The 14,083-nt window shown below is 42.4% G+C and overlaps 1 long non-coding RNA gene across 4 annotated transcripts; it reads left to right on the forward strand.

Moving 5' to 3' along the window:
- Nucleotides 1-5,128: 5,128 nt before the first annotated feature.
- Nucleotides 5,129-13,412, forward strand: LOC117422762 (uncharacterized). 4 transcript variants are annotated; one of them, XR_009309106.1, is made up of 8 exons: nt 5,130-5,639; nt 8,033-8,272; nt 8,434-9,483; nt 10,132-10,386; nt 10,929-11,057; nt 11,577-11,717; nt 12,040-12,185; nt 12,637-13,412. It is a non-coding gene; the product is annotated as an uncharacterized LOC117422762 (long non-coding RNA). The 4 variants fall into 4 exon arrangements; XR_009309107.1 differs by having other exon boundaries at nt 8,437-9,483; XR_009309105.1 differs by having other exon boundaries at nt 5,140-5,639; nt 8,033-8,541; nt 9,304-9,483.
- The last annotated feature ends 671 nt before the right edge of the window (nt 13,413-14,083 follow it).

Here is a 14,083-nt window from a genome sequence, read left to right on the forward strand (position 1 = left end):
ACTGCTGGTCAGGGAAGGTGTTGACCCCGACCTCTCCCTCGGTGCATTAGTGAACACCTCTTCTGCGAGGTGTGCTAGGGTTTGTGCCAACGACTGGGAAGGCTGGCTGGGGATGCCCTGGCTGGCTGCTACCTGCCCACTAGGCGGCAGTGTGGCCGTCCCACTCGCCTCCGTCTCTGCCTGCGAGGGCAAGACTGGGGACTTTGTGTGGACATTAGCTGGTTTTGGATCTATGGGGGCCACCTGCAACTTGCTGTCTTTGATCCTGATCTTCTTTCTTTTCCCCCCCTCGTCTCTACCCTTTCTTTTCCCCACCCTCTGCTGGTTCTTCACTCCCTTCCCCTCCTTCTCACTCTCACTTTCACTGTCGCTTTCGCTTTCCTCCCCCACGGACTCAATCCTTATGGCGTCATAACGAGAGCCGAGGGGGAGTGCTGGCGCTGAGAGGGCCCTACTCAGGGGGGGGCCGCTGCTGGGTCCGGGCTCCCTCCCTGCCTCGTGTTCTGCATCAGAGGAGCTACTGGAGGAGCTAGTGGAGTAGCTGTTGTACTCTCTCTCTGGGCTGGGGGAAGGGGTCCTCGTAAAACGGGACATGTCTCGGGGGCGGGGGGGTGAGGGGGGTGCTGGTGATGATGGTGGTGCTGGAGTCTGGGTCTTGGATACTGTTGGTGGTGATGTGGACTGATCTTTGTTACTTGCTCCCTCTTCCTGCTCAGGCCTAGGCTTGTTCGTATTTGCCTTGCTGGCTCTGGCCATGTTGGCATAGGAAGAGGGGCAGTCCTTAAACAGGTGCCCCTTCTTTCCACACAAATTGCACTGCCTCTCTTCTCTGCAGTGGCTGGTCTCGTGGGGGGCGCCGCAGTTCCTGCACTTGACTACAGTACATGCGGCCGCCAGGTGTCCTAATTCCCCACATTTCCTGCAGAGTTTTGGCATCCCATTATAGAATACCAGCCCTCTGTTGGGCCCTAACACTATGGAGTTTGGAATGTGGCGGACGCCTCCAATGCCCGATGGATCAACATTAAGGCGTACCAGCCACTTTCTGGCTCCTGTCCAAACCCCATCTTCATCTGTAATTTTCCTCCCTTCTGATGACACCCTCCCATAGCGGTTAAGCCATGTTGTAATATCATAGTCGCTAACAGCCTCATTGAAAAATTGGACAGTAACAACTTTCATTTCTCTGTCTGTCAGTGCATCCACACAAAATTCTTTGTATGGAGCGAGATATTTATTCTCCCCCCAAAAGGACCACATTTCTTGTAACTTTTGGGGGTTCCTAAAACTGACCTCAAACACTTCCTTAAGCCCTGGCAATTTCACCAAACAATTCAAGTCAGAAGGGGAAAAACCCATACCCCTCTGAAGAATGGTCCGGCTGAACTCCAGTCTCGTCAGTCCTGGTTCCGTTTCCTCTTGCTGGGTCCTTGTGAAGCGCACCGCATTGTGCCTCCTAGTCTCCTGGGTTGGCCTGAGTAGGGCCCTCTCAGCGCCAGCACTCCCCCTCGGCTCTCGTTATGACGCCATAAGGATTGAGTCCGTGGGGGAGGAAAGCGAAAGCGACAGTGAAAGTGAGAGTGAGAAGGAGGGGAAGGGAGTGAAGAACCAGCAGAGGGTGGGGAAAAGAAAGGGTAGAGACGAGGGGGGGAAAAGAAAGAAGATCAGGATCAAAGACAGCAAGTTGCAGGTGGCCCCCATAGATCCAAAACCAGCTAATGTCCACACAAAGTCCCCAGTCTTGCCCTCGCAGGCAGAGACGGAGGCGAGTGGGACGGCTACACTGCCGCCTAGTGGGCAGGTAGCAGCCAGCCAGGGCATCCCCAGCCAGCCTTCCCAGTCGTTGGCACAAACCCTAGCACACCTCGCAGAAGAGGTGTTCACTAATGCACCGAGGGAGAGGTCGGGGTCAACACCTTCCCTGACCAGCAGTACCTCGGTAGCAATGACCCTCTTCAAGCGAAGGGCCTCCCTTCAAAGCATCCTTGACCCCCTCCCTTGTATGGGCAAAACCAGGGGCCCCCTAGAGGTCCTCCTAGATACAGCACTGGAGGACATGGGAATACCCCTGGACGCGGTAAGCCAGAAGTCTGCTAACAGCTCCAATTCAACAGACGGTAACAGCCAAAGAATGCTGTCTGTCATAACCCCCCCCCAGGACAAAGCTGACCCACACGTTCCGAGGGGCCCTGAGCAAGTTCCACCAGACTTACCTTGTGGGGAGTTGAATAGCCCCAACAACTCCACGTACTGTGCATATAAAGACGGTGCCTTCTTGGACGAGGCAGCAGTGAGTACCTTCTCAGGGTTGATGGGAGTTGCAAATAAGCCCAAGCCCCCTCGAAGCAAGCGTAGAGCTAAGAGTAGGAAGAGTGTCCCGACCTCCCAATCATAGTCGCTATGGGGTGGACGCAGCGACTCCTTTTCTTGTTAGCTACCCTGATGGCCCTGATATGTGTGTCTGTTAATGTCAGGAGCATCAGGGAGACACAAAAAAGATTTGATGTACTAAACTATCTAGCTAACTTGAAAGCAGATCTCATCTTTCTGCAGGAGTGTGGTATTTCGTCGAGCCCTGATTATAGGGACCTGAAGGAGAGTTGGACCCTGGGGGACTCCTTCTGGTCGGGCTCCAACATAGCCAGAGCCGACGGAGTAGGTATCCTGTTTAAAAACCCATTTATTACCTCCCGCAGCAGCAGGGAGGTAGAACCTGGTAGAATTCTGAGCGTGGATGTGACATACAACAACACTCCCCTCAGACTGGTCAATGTCTACGCACCCACTAACCAAAACGAAAGAGTTCAATTTTTTCCACAGCTGCGTCCACTCCTGCTGGGGAACGTACCCGTCATCGTGTCAGGTGACTTCAATTGTGCTCTGAGGGACGTAGACCGGAGCAGGCCACGCAACGACCGCTCTAGTAGAGTTTTGTCCTCCGTAATATCTGATTTCTCCCTGTGTGATGCAGGTAAGGACCTGGTGCCTCCCTTTACCTGGGTGAGCTCATCTGGGACCTCCTTCTCCCGTATAGATCTCGTCCTGCATACCAGCTCCCTTACGAAGACGGCAGTAGACACCCAGGCCGTCTTCTTCTCTGACCATAGGCTCCTGCAGGTAACATTGCAGGTCCCTCAGACCTCCCAGATGGGGTCAGGGGTCTGGAAATTAAACACCTCCTTACTCGATGACCCCTCCATAGCTGCAGCCTATAAGAGCAGGCTTGTTGAGTGGACCACTTTGCGTGACCTATTCAACTCCCCTATAGAGTGGTGGGAGATGGTCAAAATGAGAACTAAGGGTTATTTCATAGCAGCAGGCAAGAGGAAAGCAAAAGAAAGGAGGGCCAAATATAAATACCTGAATGCTGCCCTCCAGCGTCTGAGCCTGCTTCAGCTTCGGGGGTTCCCTGTAAGCGACGAGATAGCCCAGACCAAGCTAGATCTTTCAGTGCTTTGTAGGGAGGAACAACGAAAGGTCATGCACCATGCAAAAGTGCAAAAAATGGAGGAAGACGAAAAGTGTACTCGCTTCTTCTTCCAGAAAACGAGGGAGAAGCGGCACTTGATGTCCTCCATGCTCGACAGCAGGGGGAGGATAGTAGAGGATAGTGAGGGAGTGAAAAAAGTGGTAGAGAACTTCTATAGGGACCTGTATAACATCAAAGCTACAGATGACACCCTGATAGAGTGGTTCCTGAGCCAGTTGGAGCCTGACTCAGTGCGGGACGAGGAGGAGGAGGAGAAGGACCCAGAACTCACGCTGGAGGAGCTCACCCAGGCGGTTAAGACCATGAACACCGGTAAGACGCCAGGTCCAGATGGCATCCCGGGTGAGTATTACCATCTTTTTTGGGACACGCTAAAAGTCCATTTAGCGGAGGTCTACAGAGCGGTCTACAGGGAGAAGCGGTTGGGCCCTTCTATGCGGGAGAGTGTAATTACTCTCCTTCATAAGAAAGGGGAAGTTAAAGATCTACGGAATTGGCGCCCAATCAGCCTCCTTTGCGTGGATTACAAGATACTAGCCAAAGCTCTGATGCTCCGGCTACAAGTACACCTCCCTTTGGTCATTGGCCCTGACCAGGCTTGTGGCGTCCCAGGGAGGTCCATCACGGATATTTTAATGTTAACAAGGGACATTCTGGCTTATTCTAGAGAACGGAACCATCCCCTCTGCCTGTTCAACCTTGACCAGGAGAAGGCGTTCGATAGGGTAAGCCATGAATATATGTACAAAGTGATGGACCAGATGAAATTCGCTCCTGGACTTAGGGAGTGGGTTAAAACCATATATACAAACATTAGTACCCGAGTCTTGGTGAACAGGCACCTGACTGGTAAAATATCTATCCAGTCAGGGGTCAGACAGGGTTGCCCACTATCCCCACTGCTATATGTCGTGTGCATTGAACCCCTCCTGCAGGCAATTCGTAGGGATACCAATATAACTGGTTTCCAGCTGCCTGGATCCAACGGGGTCCAGGTCAAAACAACAGCATATATGGACGATGTGTCACTCATTTGCACCAACACATCGTCGGTACCTCGGATTAGTAATATCCTTGAGAAGTACTGCACGGCGACCGGGGCAGTGATTAATAAGTCCAAGAGCGAAGTCTACGTGTCTAAAAATTGGCAGGTAGATAGGGAACTGTCGGACATGTACCCTGTCAAAAAGGACAAAATCAAGATTCTGGGCCTCATTTTCGAGAACAATAGCTCGGGGGCCCAGAGCTGGACGGCGGCCATTAACCAGGTCCGTAAAAAGATTGGCGGATGGAGCACAAGATCCTTAACAATGACGGGTAGAGTATTAATAACCAAGTCTATACTGTTCCCCATCCTCTCTTATGTAGGAAAAATCTTTCCCCCAGACAGGACCACCAAAAAAGTGGTGGACCGCATTATCCACCGCTTTATCTGGGGCAGCAAGATGGAGAGGGTAAAGCGAGCCACTCTGAGTAAAGCCGACAAGAAGGGAGGTAAGGGGGTCCCGGACGTTGTGCAGCTCACCCGAGTGCAGGGGCTCACGCAAACTATCAAGAACATCCAGGCCCTGGACAGGAAGGTATGTTACAAATCTTTAGTAAAAGGCGAAAGATTTATGCGATCTGAAGAGAAACCAGAGTATGCTAATATCAACGTGCAGTAGACAACCTACTCATATTGTTATTGTAACAAGGGACGGTTAGTTGTTTTTTAAACGAGCATTTTAACGTCTACGTCTTGAGAAAAACAGCCAAAACAGCATACAAGTACTGTATGTTGACATTTAGATTTAAATATGATATTTTAAAAGCATACATTTCATAAGAGGAAATTAGATTCTGCCAAAGTGCATTATGGGTATGCAAATATGATCCAACCCTGCAGCGCGGTTTCCACCCAACAGTATTGCTCAACCCCAAGGTATTCGTTTTCCGTTTCTATTTTTTTGTCCCTCTCTATTTTTAGCCGGTTTCAAGGATTTCCGCCCCGTACAGAGGATCGCCTTCAAAAAGAAGACGAGCGTTCCCACTCCAGCGCCGTGTTGGTGTCACTTACACTCCCAACTTCTGCTGTCTGAAGGAAACCCGACTCCACGGAGCCGACTAGACTCAGCAGAAAGACGAACTGAATGTAGAACCACCTTTCAAGGTACGTTTATGCAAATATTCTGTCAAAATTAAAACGCGTTATTTAATAGTACATATACTGAGCATCACAAGAAACTGATCAGTATTATTACACATTTCATTCGAAAAAAAACAAACAAAAAACGAGGTATATGATGGACATGATGACAAAATGCCTGCTGCTCAGCAAAGGTGGCCACACGCTAGTACTACTAGCCTGTGAATTTCACAGTACCCCCTGTCCCCCCATAACCATACAGTACAATGTCAATTGTTAAACAGCACATTACAATCTTACTGCACCTGCTGTAAAACAGAATGTGTCATTCTAGTGAATTGTATCTAAAGTTTCTTTCGATGCTCAGTATATATCACGATTCTAAAAGCAGATACAAATAAACCCAATGAGAAGGGTCCGTGTACATTCCGGCTAATCGTTTTTGCATTCTAAATCGGAAATCAGAAAACCAGAAAACGACTTTTTCTATTTCGGTTTTTCATAAAAACAAAAATCGACCCGTTTTTCATTTTCCAATTTCTGAGTTTAAATACAAAAACTGATTCAGGCTTGTTTCCCATTTTTCATATTGCTTTAACGAAGTATTCGAAATGGAATGATCTGTAATACAAAATTAAATAATAGACAATTAAAAAAAAAAAAAGTACTAATGCGTGCTCTACTCGTATCGAATGTGTCTCGTTGTTATGGCAGCAGTGTAGCGTAGTGTGGTTAGTGCTCTGGACTCTTGATTGGAGGGTCGTGGGTTCAATCCCAGGTGGGGGACACTGCTGCTGTACCCTTGAGCAAGGTACTTTACCAAGATTATTCCAGTAAAAACCCAACTGTATACATGGGTAAAATAATGTGATATCTTGTAACAATTGTAAGTCTCCCTGGATAAGGGTGTCTGCTAAGAAATAAATAATAATGCCGTTTTCTGCATCAGTACATTTATATCTATGGCTGGCGATGCACCCCCCAAATGAAACAAATTGGGTATCCGTGAAAGGGGAGCTCTAAACATACGTGAGCGTCCTGGACAAATGTGCTGTGATAATATAATCCAGTTAAGTTTATAAAGTTAATTTATAAAGCAGGATATAAATATGAAGAACCTTACCTGGATTTTTTTCCCTTTATGTGAAGGCTTATTATTTTTAGTATTATTATAATGCACTGTACCTGAGTGATACAAGGATGATTATTATATTAACTTAGTGTAGCCCTACGGCTGTATTGTAATACAGTACTTTGTAACAACTGCTAAATTAATAAATAAATAATGTTGGTAAACAGAACACTTCCACGACAATAAGCACAGGCGCGAAATTATTACATCGTCATAACAGCGGGACACAGAGAGCTGGCCGTGTCTGACCTTTTTTTAAAGGTCTTGAAGGAGCTACATAATTTTTAAGATATTAAATGTTGTGGAGTGTTTTCATGCTGCAGTGGGGGGTTCTTTTGTAACAGAATACGGAGAAGGGTGGGGGTGAATTCTGTTTACAGTTTTGCACTGTATCGCAGTTCCGTCTTTTGTAAGAGCTGCAAACCGCAGGGAGAGAGGACATGTTAGCATCTTGAGCTTGCCATAGGATCACTAAAGGGGGCTGGCACGCTTGGTTGAATAGGTCTGGCCCTCTTCCGATACGTTAGTATATCTATCATTGTTTAAGTGTGTCCCTGTTAGAGAAGCATTAACATATTTTCTGCGAAGTATTGTCTCTCCAGATATCTGCTTGAATAAAGACTACCTTCTGTATCACCGACTCTTGGAGATTGATTTCATTTTCCGTCCCTGCAGTCTGTTATTTATTTTTGTATTAGATTATTCCATTTCGAATACTTCGTTACTAAAAGCAATATGAAAAATGGGAAAACAAGTCTGAATCAGTTTTTGTATTTTAAACTCAGAAATTGGAAAATGAAAAACGGGTCGATTTTTGTTTTTATGAAAAACTGAAATAGAAAAACGAGTCGTTTTCTGGCTTTCCGATTTCCGATTTAGAATGCAAAAACGATTGGCCGGAATGTACACGGACCGAGAAGCTCTATAACAAAAAAAAACGCGATGTAGAGCTTAATGCGGTGTAACCTGTACCTTCGATGTTTTAGACTTTTTATTAAACCACTGTTCTATGCTACTGAAATGTCATCAACCACTATTACTATCATAAAGCTCCCAAAATCCTTTTAGATGCTACTCCTAAGTAAATGTCTGGAATTTAGTTTGGGATTGTTTTGCAGTTAGTGATCCGTTCGGCTTTGTGTTTTGCTTACAGATGCTATACAAAAATAAAACCAATAAAACACCTATGCTGCTTTAGTAGCAGCAAAATACAAGGTTGTGTATCAGTGTTTAAGATGTTCGCTAGATTCACATTTATTACATTTGTGTTCTGTTTTATGTCAAGGTTGTGACAGCAGTTGTGAAGGATTCAGAAGACAGTTATTCGAATCTTATCCCACACTGAGTGAGGGTGGTGGATTTTAACTAATGAAGATTTCAGGATCTATGAGAAGCCAGATCTTGGCTGTTATTCCTTGCCCTAATGAGGGGTACTCAGCAAAATATTTAAGGGACCCAGAAACCCAAATTTGGCTCTGTCATTATCTATGTAAGGCCGCTACAAAGAGGTCTTAATATGGATCAGGTAAGAGCTTATTGTTTTTTTCTTTGATTGTTTCTTAGTGCTGGTAAATTCTTATTATTCATCCATCTTCTTTGGTGGGTTTTCAGGGTTCCACATGTTCATTCAGCTGTAGTGTAACATTGCATTTGCAGTGAATGACGTGTCTGCTGCAATTCATTTAGTAGGTTCCTGGGCTGTCCTTATCCACTGGGCCCCTGATGAAGTGCCTCTTTTGTGAGAAAGACTTTTCCTTCTCAGAAATAAAGTCACAGTGACGGCTGTAGCAGCAGGTATAGTGTTTTTGTTAATGTAATTGGTCATTGTTAAATACAGTACATTAACTATTTTGAAAGGTTTATTTGCAGTAAAATGATGAAATATGCGTATAGTGGTTTTCAGGAAATGTTTATGCTAATGTAGTCTTACAAAAATAAATGTATTGGTCTCGTTAAATGTTTTCAAAATGAATAAAAGCTGATTGGCTGTGTTTTGATGTAATATAATTTAAGTCGTGGTTATAATCATTGTTTTGCTGCACTTCATGGATACATATGTCAAGTTCTTATTACCTGTTGTCATATACCAAAGGAACTTTTTGATGAACATTCTCACAGTGATCTGACAATGTGTTGGTCCTGCATATGCTTGTGATCATTTGTCCTTAATTGTCTTTGTTTTGCTGTGTCTTCTTAGTTAATTACTTCATGTGAAACTTATGGTTTAAAATGTATTGTCTTCAAGGCCTTCATTTCAGAGCACAGACAGTAGTGTAGTGGAAGGAGTAGGTGAGACTCAGAGTTCAGAGGTGCCCACTGCAACAGTAACTTGTGTGCTGCTGAATTCTGATGAGCTGCTACAGGAGTGTATTCCGGATAGACCAAGTGAAATAATAGACAGCAATAGGGATGCAGGAGTAGACAGGGCAGTCTTCGTTGACAGCAGAGAGACTGAGGACGGTTTGTGAATTAAATTATTTGAATTAATTTTATGTGTTGAATGAAATAAGCTGACACCTTTCTGTTTTTCAATGGGTATGTTTTATTTCTTTTCAGAATGTGAAATCATGGCAAATTTGTTCAGGGAGGCTGTATTGAAGCAGCATGGAACTGCTAAACCACTCCATCTAAGAATGGATTTGCGAGACCGCATGGAGAATAGAGAGAGGGACATTTTGTCATTTTATAAAATGTCCAAAGTAGAATGGGCCTGTCCTTTAAAATGCACACTTGAAGGTATTTGAATGGAATTTTACTCACTCTCTTTATTTTTAAGATTTTAATCATGGTTTCATATTTTAATGTTCTGAGTTTTCCATCGGCGATGCAGCTGTGGGTGAAGGAGTGAACAGGTTCTTTTTCTCCACAATTATATCAAAGCTTCAGTTTGGTTTTCATCGTAACTTGCTTTCTATAAAACAGGGTTTTTAAATGATGTTATTTAGAAATGTCAGTTTATATTAATTTGCTCAAGAATATTACAGATCACAATGTATTTGTAATATTCGTCACGTGCTTGTGGAAAAAATCTATATGCTTTATCGGTCATATTTTTACTTTTTATACATCACCAATCTAACAGAATAAGGATAGACTGTATAGTGGAGGCATCCCATGCGCAATGGTTTTAGTTAATTAACTGGCCAAGGACATCACTGTTCAGGTTATTTATTCTAAGAGTACTACAGAAATCATTGTTTGTTTCCATTATTGTTTAGTCTTGCATCTACACACTGTGCTTTAATGTTTACAATTGTGGAAATAACGCCTAGACAGTATGAACTTAGTGAGCAGTGCATGTTTTGTCATCGTCAGAGTTCAATTTTTTGCAGAAAATAAAATGTGATTTGATTCTTATTTATGTTTGATTTCTTCCCTCCTTAGAAATCACTGACAGAACTTTTAATGTTTGAAGGAGAACCTGACCATTTAATTCCCTCCACATCTGAGTTCCTTCTCGAGAGTGACATGTTTCACGTTGCTGGGCGAATGATTGGACATTCTTTCCTGCACAGTGGTCCAAGCTTAGCTGGATTGAGTCCCGCAATTATCCATGTGTTGCTTGGAGGTGCACCAGAAACCGCCAATCTGGAGAGTCACGATTGTCCTGATATTGATGTTCACGAAACTGTCAAATTAGTAAGTAATGTATGCATAATTTCAATGGCTGAAACTTTTATTGTCTGTTCTGTATTCTCTCATTTTCTGTGCCTCTGAAAATTACTAACAAGCACTCTTTTGAACAGAATTGTCCCAAATTCAAGGTTGTAGGCTGGAGACTGAAATGTACTGAAGTGTAAATCACTGATGTAGAGTGGGATGATCTCCGTTCCATGTGAACAACTAAGAATGGAATGTGGAGCTAAGCCTGATTAAGTTTTCTGGGCTTAAACAACTAATACAAGTGTCTTTCATGACATTAAAATAAAGTCAAGCTATTCTAAGGGTTGCATTAGCTAAGGAACTAATGACGTATGATCTAATGCATTAATAATTAACTAATATTGAGTGTGACAGGTTGATTTCTGTGATATCTGCATATATGTAAATGCATACGTTTATATTAATACATTTCTTACTTTGAATATGAACAGTGTTGAAATATCTGCATTACTGTGCTTTGTGTTGTTTTCCATAAGATGGGTGGTTACTGAAGGTGTGTGTATTTGTTTTTATTGTAGAAGGAGTCCAAAGCAGTTCTCAGTGAAGAAGACACAAGCATAATACTGCAATTGGCATTAAGCTGGGATCTTCCAGGGATGGCAGAAGAAAATCGGCATTGGCTAATGGACAAACTCCTCCTTCACGCTGTAAGTAGGTTTGTTTCGTGCATATCCATGTTAGGTTTACTCATTGTACTGGTTAGTTTTGTAATTAATTGATAACCTACAGCAGGGGTGGCCAAACCCAGTCATGGAGAGCCCCTATTCAGCAAATGTGTTCAATAAAAGGGAAACTGTTGTGATTGAGGTCTTGAGGGAATTTTTAATTGAAACGATCACTAAAGGACTTCATTTAACAAATTCACCTGCTTAATTCGTCACATTAAATTCTTCCATGTGTTTTAGACATTGATAATGAAAAGTGACCTATAAAATCCGCTGGATTGGGTTCCTGAGTGGCGCATTCGGTAAAGGCCTCCACTAGGAATGCACGGTGCGCTTTACCACTCTGAGGTTGCTGGTTCGATCCTGTTGTTCCTTTGCCGGCTGGGGATGGGAGTCCACAGGGCTGTTTGACCACCCCTGACCTACAGTTATGCATTTTAAATTGGGTACATTCTTTAGTTTGCTTTTTACTCTATGCTACATTCTTCTTATTTGTGGTAGGTTATTGTAAGAACAACTCGACAGGTTAAACAGCTGAGGAAAGGACTGAAAGAGACATTGGTCTGGCCTCTCCTGAAGGAAAGAAGTGATATTATTCCACTGATGTTTCCAAGGGCCTCTGACACACTATACACCCCCCAGGTGTGTTACATTTTATTACATGTTGTTCCCTAATTAAGTTTTGAATGCCTGTGGCAGTGTGTTACTGTTTCAGTGTTTTGATAATGTGATTTGCTAGTTATATTTCTAATTCTGAAGTTTATATATTTTTTGGTGTAACTGTGAAGCTCATATACTAGTATGTTTTGGTCTACAACATAAAACCCAGCTTGTATAGAGCTTTGAGATGAAGCTTGTTATTGAGCAATTTCAATATTGGAATTGAACAAAAATGGCCAATAAGGTTCAGCAAGAGATCCCCAGCCGTGCATTCATTTATCTATTCATTCTTTTTTTCCTCAAGATGATCCTTGAAAGAATCACCTGGCCACACTGAATGTGGCGGAAGATGATGATGATGATGATGATGATGATGATGATGATGATGATGACTGTTCTCTTCAGACTAAATGCCGTATCACAGGCTTCTTCAGGACATTCATTGAAACGGTATAATTTAATCTATTAATCATCGCCGTGTATAATTTTATTTTAACCACCCAACTCATTCTTACCTTATACGAGAAGGGACAACTTCTTATTCTTCATCACTCAAAACAGCATTTGCCACCACTTCATATGTAATATTCCTATACAAAGAATACATAAGCTAATGTTCACACTGAAAGGGAATGTAATGAATAAGAATAATCTTGTAGACGAATAACATTTTGATGTCACTACTGTGCTAGTATGATTTTTTTTTTTTACGACTCAGAGCACAAATACAGCCTTCATGTCTTTTATATGCAAGTATTATATGTACATAGGTAGATAATACGTAGCACATTATAATCAACAAAAGTAAAAATATTTGTTACTTTTCAAAAAGCTGACTTGACAGTACTCAAGACCCTGTGAAATTTGAAAAGAGGCATTTATTTATTTTTCACTTTTGTAGCATCACCAAGAGCGCTGATTGATCTCCTCAGATTCTGGGTTGGATGGGAGGTCCTCCCGAAGGAGCTGTCTGTTGAGGTCACAGATACCAAACTGCCCAAAGCATCCACCTGTTTCGAAACCATTAAATTACCCAGACACGACTTTCACTACTCATCATTTGAGGAGGATCTTCTTTCCTGTATACATACTGTGGACACCGGCTTTGGACTTGTCTAATTTAGAATTCCGCCATGAGAAATCTGTTTGAACTCCTTCAGGGGCCAATTAAAATATACAACATAATTGATTTGACAACTAGAAATATAACATGACAAAGTAAAAAAAAAAACATCCAGGTTAATGTTCTGCTATATTATTATTCTTATTATTATTATTATTATTATTATTTATTTCTTAGCAGATGCCATTATCCAGGGCGACTTACAGTTGTAAACAAAAATACATTTAAGGAATCACAGTACAAGTAATAATACAATTATGTAAATACTAAATGTACTAAGAAAGAAATTCAAATGAACGACTGGCAATTTTATTAGGCCATTTTATTATTTTGATTACAATAAATAATGCACTGATTCTCAAAATGTTTCTTTTTTTGGGGGGGGGGAACAACACTTTTTTTTTCTTTTAAAATACTTGCTTATGTTTGTGAAAACATCTGTTAAATATCAACATAAGCACAGGTACTATTGTCATTTATTTAACAAAGTCAGTGCTATGCAGACTCAGTGACAAAAAATACAGCTGTCCCAAACAATAAAAACAATCGTCAAATTTGGATGTCTGTTTCTTTATAATTAATTTTTTTTTGCCAATGTTACGTCCATTTCTCACCCAATTTGTTTTACCTGTCACACTAACAAATTACAGGAACTGTTGAAAAAACAACCACTAATAATATAAAAATCATGATTTACCTTATATACCTTGGTAATATTGTGAGGTATTAGTACTTGCGATTCGGGCTAAAAAGGAGGGGTGGATACAAGAGAGAGACACGGGAAGTAATGTTAAAACTTTACAATGCATTGGTAAGACCTCACCTAGAATATTGTGTTCAGTTCTGGTCACCTTGTTACAAAAAGGATATTGCTGCTCTAGAAAGAGTGCAAAGAAGAGCAACCAGAATTATCCCGGGTTTAAAGGGCATGTCGTATGCAGACAGGCTAAAATAATTGAATCTATTCAGTCTTGAACAAAGAAGACTACGCGGCGATCTGATTCAAACATTCAAAAAAATGATACCGCCCACTCGCTTTGACGCGTGCGTAATGAAATGTAAAAAGCAGTCGAAAAGGAAATGCAGTGGCAGAAATGTAAAAGCGAAAGCGCACAGTGAAATGCAAGTAGCAGAAAAGGAACTGTCGTAGCAAAAATGTACGTGTGAAAAGCAAAGTGGCAATAGTGAAATAACTCAATGAATAAATAAATATATAAACAAATAA

This window comes from Acipenser ruthenus, chromosome 27 (assembly GCF_902713425.1).
Source record: "Acipenser ruthenus chromosome 27, fAciRut3.2 maternal haplotype, whole genome shotgun sequence".
NCBI classification, from domain to species: domain Eukaryota; kingdom Metazoa; phylum Chordata; class Actinopteri; order Acipenseriformes; family Acipenseridae; genus Acipenser; species Acipenser ruthenus.